Below are 8,747 nucleotides of genomic sequence, written 5' to 3'. Positions count from 1 at the left end.
CCTGCAGTCCAACTGAAGGGCATCAAGTGATCGTCTGGGTACTTGCTGACACATTTCTCTTGTCACCAAGACAGTCACGAACAAAATACATCTCTTGCCTGGGTGAGTGGGAAGAATCCCCTTTTACAAGAGCTCCTTAAAGCATCTATGAAGGAGAGCTGGTAATATCAGAAGAGTTCCAGCACTTCTGAAACTGAATATAATTCCCCACTCTTCTCTTCTTGATTTAATTTCTGTGGCTCATGAAGACTTATTTCAGTCTTGTTGAGCTCGGGACCAAATGCATATCTGAGGTTTCACAAACTTGTAAAGTCTGAACAGTGGCCTTTTTGCTTCTGGCAGCATTCAAATTAGCATCTGGAAGGAGGCATAACCAGTCCATCATCTGGTTCAGGGTTGGAGGGTGTATTCCAGGATTCATGGCAGCATTTTCACTTCACTTCAAATAAAGGAGCTACGATACTGGAGAAGCAGAAGCTATGCTGTGCTGGGATGTCTTTCACATCGGGTGGGAGAAACATGTCACTCACTCATTGCAGTTAGTGGAGCTGCTCTGTTTGGTATTGCAGGGCAGGAGGTGGTCTCCTCTGTTGTGTCCTGAGGCTTTTCAGTGAATTATTTAAAAAAATATTCTTACTGATTTCAGAGAGGAAGGGAGAAAGAGAGAGAGACATCAATGATGAGAGAGAATCATTGATCAGATGCCTTTTGCATGCCCCACACTGGGGACCGGGCCCACAACCTGGGCATGTGCCTTTGACCAGAATTGAATCTGGGCCCCTTCAGTCCACAGGCCAACGCTCTATCCCGGGGGTCCTCAAACTACGGCCCGCGGGCCACATGCAAATACAAATATTGTATTTGTTCCCATTTTGTTTTTTTACTTCAAAATAAGATATGTGCAGTGTGTATAGGAATTTGTTCATAGTTTTTTTTTTTTTAAACTATAGTCCGGCCCTCCAATGGTCTGAGGGACAGTGAACTGGCCCCCTGTTTAAAAAGTTTGAGGACCCCTGCTCTATCCACTGAGCCAAACCAGCGAGGGCTGGACCCCTGTTTCTTGAAGACTGCCATTACCAATGCTTGAGAACATCTTGAAGCAAGCACTGGTGACGGCTTCAGCAATGTCAGAGACTGCTGTAGACAGAGCAGTAACATCTATACATGGGTCTCTTCTAGGCGACCTCCACTGAGCCAGGGCACAAGCTGTGAGGAAGCATGTGAGTTTGGATAAATGATTGGAGAGTTCTAGGGTAAAATGATGGTTCTGTTTCCCACCTTCCCAGAAGTCCTAGTACTGTGTCCCCAATAATCATAGGAAAGTCAGGTGTCTGCTTAATAGCCAAATTTTGAGTAGTTCTACTTCCGTGTGTTTTTCTGAATCTTTCTTTATGGTTTTAAAAGTTGTTTGGATGCTGGAGCCTCTGGCTGGATACTTGCTTCAGTTTTTCTTCCCCTTAAAATTCTCTTTGATGGCTCTGAGTTCTGGGGTCCAAGTCCATACCCCCGTGAGGTTTCCCAGTTTACACACTAACACACAGCCTGAGTGCATGGACCGTGCCTATGCTTTCATTTTCCAAGCGCATCTGCTGGTGATGGCACTTCACACTTGTTTAGAATCACAGTTAGAAATTTTCCATGTAGCATAAACAGATGTCCCCCGTAATACCAGAGCTGACTGCTGGTCCCTTGTGGTAATTCTTTTGAAACCTGTGGTGTTCGAAATTCTGTGTTCCATATGGAGAGGCATTCCTTAGAAGCCGGTAGTGGTGATCCCAGGACCGCTACACGGTCTCGGTCCAGGATGCCGAGCGCAACACCATTTTGAGCCTTCCCAGACACTACTGTCTTGAGCAACAGTGATCTCACTCCCCTCTGATTTTGATGATTTTTCTGGGTCACTCAAATATATTGGTATCAAGGTTTCATATATGCATCCATCAGAGCTTAATGACGTCGAAGAGGTGAATCTCGGACACACAGATGCAGTAAAACTCTGTTAACAGATCTTTCTTCTTGTTTAAGTCAGGGTGTGTATTTGCTTAAGCCACTTGAGTTAAACATTTGTACATAAAGTAATTTCCATGTTTTCCAGTAATAAAGATTAAAACAGGATGCCTAGGTACCATGAAAAACCATGTCCACTTAATCACTGCTTCCTCAGGATAACAGTTCAGTTTTCTGCTGGGGCTCTGCAAGCAAGGCCTCTAACCCACACACGGCCCCTTCCTGGATGGCACCAAGGCCCATCCTTCGTGTTGAATGTGTCTGTGTACCTCAGCTGACAGCATAGCTTTAAATACTTAATCCAGGTTTTCATCTTCCTTATTCCATAATCTCAAAACCTTGTTGTCCTGAACAACAGTATACTCTCTGGTTTAGAAGTTGTACACAGCTGGGCGTGTATCATTTGGCCTTGTTTTACTGACCAGCTAGCTGCCCAAGGGTTTCTGCTCAGAAACCTAGCAACATTAAGATAACACACACTATTCACAGAGTCAATTTCTGACTATAAAAGCAATTAAATTTACAACTAAAATGATAGTCTTCAACACATTTCCTACATTTACAAAAAGACAAATACTGTATGATTCCACTTAAGACAGAACAGAATGGTGGCTGCCAGGGGCTGGGGGTGTGGGGAGGCCCTGTTCAGTAGGTGCAAAGTTTCAGTTCTGCCAATGCAAGGAGCTCCGGAGATGGATGGTGGTGATGGCTGCCCAACACGGTGACTGTACTTAGTATCCTGAACTGTAACCTTTAAAAAGACGGTTAAAATAGTAAATGTTATGTTATGTGTATCCTACACCAATTACAAATATAAGGACTTTAAAAAAATAGTTAAAATGAAAACATAAAAAATAGTATGTTTGGAAAATGGATTCCATTGTGCCTTTGAACAGGGGCCTGGGAAATTAAGTAAGCCGAGCTGGGACGCCCGTGCACATCCTCCACTGTGCTCCTATGCAGGGCTTGCAAAATGTAACTCCATTCGGCAGCCCAGGTGAAAACCAAGTGTCATCAGAAGTGTCAAAGCAAGCAAACAGCATAGGGGACTGTTGGCGCCCTGTCCCCAAAACTTCAGAGGTGATTGATTATCTAGCTTCTTAAAGAAACAAGAAACTATATTCAGCAGCCCACAAAAAGAATTCCCCTCTATCCCCCCACCAGAAGTAAAGCCGCCTAAAAGGTGTGCCTTCAGCTTTGGGCGTGGGGCATGTAGATTTTCCGGGACTGCACTCTAGGGTTTACAGCACGAAGTTGGCAACAGATGATTCTTAATCAAGATTCCCATTAAGATACCAAGAAAACGAAAAACCCAACAAAACCCCACAAAGCTTTTCCCCGAGGCAAGAAGTGTGTGGACACAGGGATAAACCAGTCCCCGCCACGTCAGCTGTCCTCTCTCTTCCAAGCAGTCTCCCTTCAGACCCTTCAGTGGGCAGCTGAGCTGACAGAGATCCCAGGAGGGATCTTGGCAAGTCTGTCTCCGAGGTCCGAAGCAGAAGCACAGGTTTCCTTTTCTTTCCGAGTCTGGCCCACGTGCACTTAGACGCTCTGTGCCTGCAATTCGGAAATATGCCTCTCTCTCCAGGAAAGCAACCAAGTCACATTCCAGACCTCATTCAGGGAGCTGAGAAGCCACACCGGCTTTCCAAATAGCCTGCTCGCTGCTCACCCCTCTTTTTCTGAGGCTGCGAGAAACCCCAGGCCCCTACTCTGTCCTCAGCAATGGGGAGACAGCAGTGGGGTACTCCTGTCCCATCGCCCTCACCTCAGAGAGGACGAGTGTCCTGCTGCTGTCCTTGACTGAAAGCTGGGCTGCTCTGTCGCTCTGCTCCATGCGTAGAAGTCTGTCAGGCCCAACATCCCAGGGTATTGCAGACGACGTGAATTCCTCCTCCAGGGCTGCCTGCCGTCTGGGCAAACCTGTGGACCACCACACTCCCTCCTGCAGGCTTCCTGCTTTGTCTCTCCACGATCTGTATTTGAATACGGCCTCCATATAATTCCGGTGGACACTAGACCAGGGATTTTTACCTGTGAGCAGCCAGATAGTAAATGTTTTAGCCGTGTAGCCGTTCCGTCTCTGTAGCAGCTACTGAACTCTGCTGTTCAGTGTGGAAGCAGCCACAGGTAATAGGTAAATGAAGGGGAGAGATTTGAAATTCATATAATGTCAAATGTCAGGAAGCACCATTATTATACTTTTGATCTTTCTAACCACTTAAAACATGTAAGAGCCATTTTCCTGGGCCGCACAAAAGCAGGCGGTGGTCCGGGTTTAGCCAGCACCATGGTTGGCCAATCCTGGCTAAGACTGACAAGATTCATCCTTGTAACTGGGAAGGACCCAGCTTCCCTTGCAACAGAAAGAGCCCCAGTTCCTTAAAAAATTGAGATCTAGTTTACAAAGACGAAGGGGCACGTTGCTGTTGTATGTCACCTGCAGCGTTTGTTACAGCAAGCTCCCAGCTTCTGGTCAGCAGAACCATTCTTGCCAAGAATCAACTTACTCAGTGTCTTGCTTTTAGAGTCTAGAGACTGTTTTATTTCTTAGGCAGCTTTTTCATCTTTCCACTGAAGACAGTCTTCATTGTCCTGGAAAATCTTGACATAATCCGTTCTGATACCCGAAACTCCAGCTATTAATCCCTGGTGGCATCAGAGCCTGGGAAGGTAACGGTACATGCGTCCAGGACAGTCTTTCAAGCTCCTGCACTTCCTTTGTGAGCCTCTGAGATGGCGTTCCCTACTGCTGTTTTGTAGACCGGGCAACTGAGCAATGGAGTATCAAAAAGGTTAGAGACACAGTGTCTAGAGCTACAGTGCAGCTTCCCAGTTCTGTGATTTTTCTGCCAGTTCTCTGGGCTACTCCCTGGAGGGTTGACAGTTCTGTGGTCTGGCTGTTAATTTGAGACCCAGCTCTAGCCCTCTGTAAGTAAGATGATTGTTAGAAAAAGGGAATTCTTTGTTGTTTTCATCTCTCTGGAGAATAGAGAGTTGAAGTCTCTGCAGTTTGACATGAGCCAAACTGAATTGTTTCCTCCCAGAATCCACATGTTGAAGCCCTAACCCCTAGTGTGAGGGTATTTGGAGATGGGAGTGATTAGGTTTAGATGAGGTCATGAAGGTGTGGGGCCCTATGGTGGGATTAGTGCCCTTATAAGAGACCTCTGGTCTCTCTGCCATGTGTGGACTGCCGGCCTTCAGGATCTCTGTTGTTTATGCCCCCCACTCTATGGTACTTTGTTGTGGCAGCACAAGATGAGTAAGAGCATGGGGCCTGGGCCTGGCCTGTCAGGAATATCAGATTGCTCAGAATGAAGGATGAAAGGTTAAAGCTTAAAAGCTTCTCAGTTTGGTGCTCTCCACCCATTATCACTGTCAGTACCTTTAGTTCAGAATGTGGGTACACCTTGTGTGGAATTTAGAGGATTGGAATTCATAGAAGCTATAGTAAAAATAGCATCATAGATCATCACTGTCTTTTTAGAACTTGCTGTAATTATTGCTGAAGCTACAGGAAACCATGGTTTAAGCCAGCCGTGGGCAAACTACGGCCCGCGGGCCAGATCCGGCCCGTTTGAAATGAATAAAACTAAAAAAAAAAAAAGACCGTACCCTTTTATGTAATGATGTTTACTTTGAATTTATATTAGTTCACACAAACACTCCATCCATGCTTTTGTTCCGGCCCTCCGGTCCAGTTTAAGAACCCATTGTGGCCCTCGAGTCAAAAAGTTTGCCCACCCCTGGAAATAGGGGGTATTTTCCGCCTATAGCAAGACATCTGGAAGTGGTGGTGTTGGGGTTGTTTTTGTGGCCCTGGTTAGCATCCCTGAGATTCACCAGGCCTCCGTCTCAGGCTCGTCTCATCTGACAAGGTCTAAAGGCAGGTCTGGGGGGTGATGGGCATGTGGGAGTTCAGACAGTTTCTCCTTGTATTAGTTTTCCAAATCACTCCAAAATGTAGCAGCTTAAAACAACAAACATTTATTCTCTGTGGCCAGGAATTCAGGTGTCCCTCAGCTGTGTGGTTCTGGATCAGGATGTCTCCTGAGGTTTCAGTCAGGATGTTGGCCAGGGCTGCAGTCATCTGAAGGCTTGACTGGGGCTTGGGGACCTGCTCCAAGGTGGGTCCCACACACGCCATCAAGTTGGTGGTGTCAGTTGGGGCCTCTTCTCCATATGGGACTCTCCACAGGGCTGCTTTAGTGTCCTCACAGCCTGTCACCATGGTCCCCAGAGGGTGTGATCCGAGAGCACAGGAGGAAGCCACAGTGCCTCTCATGCTCTGATCCTGGAAGTCACACATTTTCACTTCTGTGCCCTGTTCATTACAGATGAGTCACTACATTTAGTTCACATTCTAGAAGAAGGGAATGAGGCTCCACAGTTTGATGGAAGGAGTATCGAAGAATTTGTGCACAAATTTTAAAATCACTGCACTCTTTATCAATCTCTCCCCCTCCCCCTTTTTAGTCAGATATAGATCTTTTCCAGAGGGCTCCATCCCTTACATCTCATTGGCTAGTCCTGGCTCATATCTTCCCCCAAACCAAGGCACTGAGCCAACTTTCCTGAGGTCAGAAACCTTGAACAGAACTGGGGTTCTGCTAGTAAGAAGAACTGGGGTGGGGAGGATGGCTTTGGATGGCTATTGACAGTGTCTGCTACAGCACTTTACATATTTGATCTTTAGTTCTCCTAACAACCTTGTAAAAGTATGTTTGTTACCCATAATTTGCAAATACGGAAACTATGGTTCAGGGAAGTAATTCCCCTGAGGTCATACAGCAAATCGGGTGGGAGGACCAGGCCCATCTTGCTCCAAAGCCACACCCTCTCCACTGTCCCATCATAACGGTGGCTCTATTGGGAGGTGGGTGGATTTCGATGCCCAGGGGACACTCGGCAAAATTTTGAGGTATTTTTGATTGTCACAACTGAGTGGAGTGGGGAGAGTCCAGGCATGCCCCTGAACATCCTGTGACGCATAGGACAGCTCCACAACAGAGAATTATTTGACCCAAAATTTCAACAGTGTTAAGGTGTTAAGGTTGAGAGCCCCTATATTAGAACAAGTACTTGGAGGGAAGGGGTCATGTTATCTCAGTCACTTCTGAATCCTCTGTGCTGAGCCTGGTCCTGACACATTGTAAGTGTCCACATTGTGAGACTCAATGAATGCTGACTGAGTAGATGAGCAAACTTGCCACACGGAATTCCGGAATCCAGGAGGCATAGGCTTGGAGAAGTGCAGGATCGTGGCGGGTAGGGAGTAGCATTCCCTTCCCAATGGACTCCTCCAAGCCCCCAGCTTCCTTCAGTCTCCGGAGAACTGGTGGGGACATTGGTCCAACACAGCCTATGTTCCCCACTTGCCAAAGGGGGCTGACTGATGGATGGTGGTCAAGGTTGGTCACCTGTTTATCTCTGAGATCCTGGAAATAGAGGGACCAAATAAAGAAACACTTCTCTGAATCTACCCATTTTTAAATGGACTAACCACCCAGGAGGAAACAGTAATTTATAGCTTCCTACCCTTCCCTCCTTGCTCTCTCTCTGTAGGCAGTTGCTGGTGCTTCAGGGCAAAGATAATGAAATTTCCTTCTTGTGTCAAACTCCTTTTCCCAGGAGTCAGAGCCCCAGCATCAGCCAGGGTGGAAGACCTGGGTTCTGGGAGCCTGAGTCGGAGGCGCAGGGTATGCACACAAGTTCAGCTTCCTGGAACAGGCTGGGCTGGCAGTGATTGATAATTACCTTGCCACTGACATTTCATTGCCTGCCAGCTCTTCATTGGATGTTTCTGTATCATGTCAGGATATGAGAAAAAGCAATAGTCTGTAATGGATAGGCAAGACCAGTTTTTTTCTAGACGTCAGTTTTTACAGTAAAGATAGAGCTTGAATTTACTCTAAATATGTCTCTGGTTTGGCACCACCAGCAGCATGTGTATCATATCCTCACAAAACTCAGAGATTATTGTGTCCGTTTTGCAGTTGAAATGGGCTCAGAGAGGTTAAGTGGCTTAACCAAGATTCCACAGACAATTAGTGGGATAGCAGGGATTTGAACCTAGGATAGTCTGTTCACCACCCACAGCCCACAACCCTGTAGTCTCCAAGTTTCCAGGGCTGTTGGGCTCTCAAGCCGTGCTCTGGTGGTGAGTTGGACCCCTCCTCCAAAGTCTTGGCTACTGCTAGAGATGGAACGTTTGTGCACTCCCCTCTCCGCCCTCCCAATTCATATGTTGAAATCTTTTTTTTAAAAAATATATTTTTATTGACTTTTTACAGAGAAGTAGGGAGAGAGATAGAAACATCCATGAGAGAGAAACATCGACCGGCTGCCTCCCGCACGTCCCCAACTGGGGATCCAGCCTGCAACCAAGGTACATGCCCTCCACTGGAATCGAACCTGGGACTTTTCAGTCCACGGCCCGAGGCTCTATACACTGAGCAAACCGGTCAGGGCCATATGTTGAAATCTTAGCTCCCATTGTGATGGTATCTGTGGGTGCGGCCGTTGGGATTAGGTCATGAGGGTGGAATTGTTTTAAACCATGTCAAAGCACAGAATTCTCAGAACAACGCTAACTGAAGATCCGTAATAAATCCTGGTGGTGAGGACATTGTCACAGCTAGCTCCTGAGTTACCTCCATTCTCAACCTTTGACCCTCCCATCTTCATATGAGCAGAGGACTGCTCTCACAGGACCGAAGTGCTGGTGTTTGCTCAAA

The 8,747-nt window shown here is 46.7% G+C and overlaps 1 pseudogene across 1 annotated transcript; it reads right to left on the bottom strand.

Moving 5' to 3' along the window:
- Positions 1 to 1,569: 1,569 nt before the first annotated feature.
- On the bottom strand, positions 1,570 to 3,844 carry LOC308518547 (nucleolar protein 11-like; annotated as a pseudogene). The gene is made up of 2 exons: positions 3,776 to 3,844; positions 1,570 to 2,462 (listed from the first exon to the last, which is right to left on the bottom strand). The product of its transcript is annotated as a nucleolar protein 11-like (transcript).
- Between the last annotated feature and the right edge of the window lie 4,903 nt (positions 3,845 to 8,747).

The sequence above is a fragment of the Myotis nattereri genome (genome assembly GCF_964212035.1).
Source record: "Myotis nattereri genome assembly, chromosome: 4".
Classification (NCBI taxonomy): domain Eukaryota; kingdom Metazoa; phylum Chordata; class Mammalia; order Chiroptera; family Vespertilionidae; genus Myotis; species Myotis nattereri.
The sequence above is the reverse complement of the archived record's forward strand: the minus strand, read 5'-3'. Positions and strand labels throughout refer to the sequence as shown.